Raw genomic sequence first — 4,563 nt, forward strand, 5'->3', positions numbered from 1 at the left:
TTTTTGGGGACACAATTCAATCCATAACAGAGCCTAAGGAAACTTTTTGTAATACCTTAGAACAATAATTCCCTGCAATGTTCATAGTTATTATATTGATTTTATTTATATTTTAATTAGAAGGAGATTTGATGGGAACCAATTTTGGAAATCTCTGAGTGAGTTAAACAAAAATGTTTCCCTCCTCCAGGACTTCTAAAGTCCCATACAAACTTATATACATTATTCTTCTCAAACAAAACAATATTCAGTATTTCCTAAGCACATTTAACCACAGATTTTTTTTTTTCTATAAGCCTAGTAATCTAGGGAATATTTTAAATAATTATGGGTTACAGGTTTGTGTAAACAGCTCTGTATGGGAATGGCAATCAAGAGAATGGGTTATTAAAACGATCAACTAAAATCTCCAGTCTCTCTCAAATCTTATAACCTTTCATAAGCAGTACAAAGAAGCTCCTTTGTTTTAACTTTGCACCCCTACTCTTGCTGTATTTAGATAAAGGTAACTTTTCTCAGAGAAAAAAAAACTCAGAAGAGACATAGAGCTGAGAAAAGGGAAATGTTTATGAATGCAAGATACTCTTTGAGAACCTCCCAAGTGCCTGATACTTTTCCAATGCTGAGAATAAGAAGCTTAATTGTGTAATAAGAAACATTTTAAGTAAATAATATGATAGGCTTGGAAAATGTTACATTAACTTGGTAGCACTCTGAGACACAGAGAAAGAACATGAAAAGCACTCGCAGGAGGTGTCGGAAAAGGATTAATGGAGAAGGGCTTTTTTACCTGAATCTTGCAGACCAAGTTGTAGTTCATTAAGCTCAATAGGTGGTGTCACACTTTCCAGGAGATGTAATAAACTGGGGAAAGGCATGAAAGTGTGAAGAGATAAAACTTGTTTAGGAAAGCAAATTATTTAGTAGACGGCAGGTGAGGAAAATAAGACACAAAACTGGAAAAGAAGGCAGAGATCAGATTATGAAGAGCCCTGTTTGTCATAGGAACATTATCTTGGAAATAATTAGGATTCTTTGAATGATTTTAGTATTATGAGCTGATGAATCTTTTAAAAAGAACTCTGTGGATAACGAATTGGAGATGGGGGTGGAAGAGGATGAGAATCTGACAAGGAGAGTAAACCAAACACCAAACCAAACCTGTTGCTATAGAGTCGATTTTGACTCATAGTGACCCTATAGGACAGAGTAGAACTGCCTCGTAAGGTTTACAAAGCTATAACCTCTATGGAAGCAGACTGCAACAGCTTTCTCATGCTGAGTGGTTTTCAGTGGGTTTGAACTGCAGACCATTCAGTTAGCAGCATTTAACCACAGTGACATCAAGAATCTTCTGGGGAGGAGAGTACTGTTGTTCTTAGGTGCTGTCAAGTTGGTTTTGAGTCATAGTGACCCTATGTTCAACAGAATGAAACACTGCCCATCCTGCACCATCCTCACAATCATTGCCATGCTTGAGCCCATCTTTGTAGCCACTGTGTCAATACATCTCATTGAGGATTTTCCCCTTTTCCAGACTCTCTACTTTACCAAGCATGATATCCTTCTCCAGGGAGTGGCAAGGAGGCTTAGTTAGGAGGAAATAAGCCAATTAGAAAGATGAAAGCCTAATTTTATGTTACCCAGGAAAAGATATCATGGGGAGAGCATAAAGTTGGAAGACATTTAGAAGGTTATGACAGGAACTGGTGACATGTTGGCTGCAGATGGCTAGGATGAAGGAGAGTAATATTAAAGATGGTAGATTTTTCATGGAAACTGAGTCCCTGAGTGTTTGATTTTCTTTCAAAAGGATTCAGAATCATTGCATAAGCCTAATATAAATGTCAGAAAACTGCAGTCTTTAGAATAAATGACATGTTCGTGGTATTTTTATTCTTATGTCTCTGTGTTCAGTTTATAAGAATAAAACATGCTTACAAGAAAATACTTGAAAGTATAATTACTTTTGTGTTTGGAGCATTTCAGATTTTTTTTTTCCCTAAGTGTATGGTGCAATGACATTGAATGTGTAAACTTGTCTCTGCATATGATAGAACTCTAACTTCTATACCTTGCTGCAAGATTAGTTTCTATTTAAAATTATATCATAAACATTTCCTCATCATTAGAAATTATTCATCAATATCATTGAAATTTACTTTTAGTAGCTATATTATATTCTTTTGTGGCTGTCTTACAATTAATTTAACCTTTCTCTCTTTTTTTGATATTTAGGTTGTTACTTTACTTTTGCCTATTTTGTGTTTTTCCATTTAGAAGTCAGTGCTTTAAAAAATATCTTTTTTATCTAATATCTGATTATGTTCTTATCATATATTCCTTGAAGTGGAATTACTTTGTCAGAGAATGTAAACATTTCCAATATTTTGTTAATATTGAAATTTCTTTTTTCAGAATATTTGAGTCACCATTTTATTTACTTAATTAACCTTAGGACGTTAATGATATCACAGATTGTATCATTTTCCTGATATCATGCAATGATTTTAATTTCACTGATTTTAAATTTTAAGAAGACTAGCTAGAGGTGAAGGAGCCATGATGGTGCTTTGGTTAAGCTCTCATCTCCTAACTGAAAGGTTAAGGGTTTCTACGCCCTCAGCAGCTGTGCTGGATAAAGACCTGGTTATCTTTAAAATACTTGGCTCACATAAAGATCACAGACAAGGAAACCATGAGGGACAGTTCTACTCTGTCACATGGGGCTGCTCTGAGTTGAAAATCCACTCAATAGAACCTAACAACACAACAATAGCTAGAAATTGTTGCTAACTATTGCCTAAAATCAAATACATAATTTCCTCACAAATCTAGATTCTTCTGATTTAAACAATAGGAAAAATCGATCCAGAACAGAAATCACTAACCTCTTGTATGTTGATTATGTATTGCATTGGACAAATCTGCTGCAAAAGACCTCTTTAAAGTATTGGAAAGCAAAGATGTCACTTTGAAAACTAAGGTGCATCTGACCTTAGTCATGATATTTTCAATTGCCTCATAAGCATAGGAAAGCTGGACAATGAATAAAGAAGATTGAAGAAGAATTGATGCCTTTGAATTGGTGTAGACTATTAAATAAACCACGGACTGCTATAAGAATGAATAAATCTCTCTTAGAAGAGGTATATCCAGAATATTCTTTAGAGAAAAGAATGGCAAGACCTGCTTTGGGCATGTGATCATGAAGGACCAGTCCCTGGAGAATGACATTGATGTTTAGTAAAGTGGACAGTCAGCCAAAAAGAAGAAAATTCTCAATGAGATGAACAGATATAGTGGCTACCACAATGGACTCAAACATAGCAATGACTGTGAGGATGGTATAAGACTGGACCGTGTTTTGTTCTGTTGTACATAGGGTGGCTATAAGTCGGAATTAACTCTATAGCACCAACAACAATGATAATACATTGATCTATGTTTCTAATTTCTGCTAACATTAATACCACTCATTGTAGAAAATTCTTCATCAGTAAGGGCTTAAAGTCATCATCACTTTCATCAAGCAAGTTTGTGTCATCTGCATATCGCAGGTTATTAATGAGTCTTCCTCCAATCCTGATGCTACATTCTTCTTCATATACTCCAGCTTCTCGGATTCTTTGCTCAGCATAAGACTGCATAACTATGGTGAAAAGATACAACCCTGAAGCACATCTTTCTTAGTTTTAAACCATTCAGTATTCCCTTGTTCAGTTGGAATAACTATCTCTTGGTCTATATTCAGGTCCCTCATGAACACAGTAAGTGTCGTGGAATTTCCATTCTTCATAATGTTACCCATAATTTGTTACAATATACACAGTCAGATGGCTTTCCATGGTAATAAAACACAGGTAAACATCTTTCTGGTATTCTTTACTTTATCTTCTTGAGCCACCCTTTGAAATCTTCTGTTCAACTCTTATTTTGTCATTTCTTCATTTCACTTTAGCTATGCTCTGTCCGAGAGCAAGTTTTAGAGTTTCCTCATACATCCGTTTTGATCTTTTCTTCCTTTCCTGTATTTTTAATGACCATTTACTTTCTTCATGTATGATTTTCTTGATGTCATCCCACTGCTCACCTGCTCTTTAATTGTTGGTGTACACTGTATCAAATCTATTCCTCAGATTGTTTTTAAATTCAGGTGGGGTATAATCAAGGCTTGTTTTGGCTCTTGTGGACTTTTTAAATTTTTCTTCAATTTCAACTTCAAGTTGCATATGAACAATTAATAATCTGCTCCACAGTCAGCTCCTGGTCTTGTTCTGACTGATGTTATTGAGCCTCTCTCTATTGCCTCTTTCCATAAATGTAGTCGATTTGATCCTGTGTATTCCATTTGGCGAGGTCCATGTGTATAGTTGATGTTTATGTTGCTGAAAAAGGTATTTGCAATAAATAAGTTGTTGGACTTGAAAATTTGTATCATGTGGTCTCCAGCCTTATTTCTATCACCAAGGCCATATTTTCCAACTACTGATGCTTCTTCTTTGTTTCCAACATTTGCATTTCAATCTCCAGTGATTATCAATTCATCTTGATTTCATGTTC

Source organism: Orycteropus afer, unplaced genomic scaffold (genome assembly GCF_000298275.1).
Source record: "Orycteropus afer afer isolate SDZICR_OR568_19922 unplaced genomic scaffold, OryAfe1.0 scaffold00579, whole genome shotgun sequence".
NCBI classification, from domain to species: Eukaryota; Metazoa; Chordata; class Mammalia; order Tubulidentata; family Orycteropodidae; genus Orycteropus; species Orycteropus afer.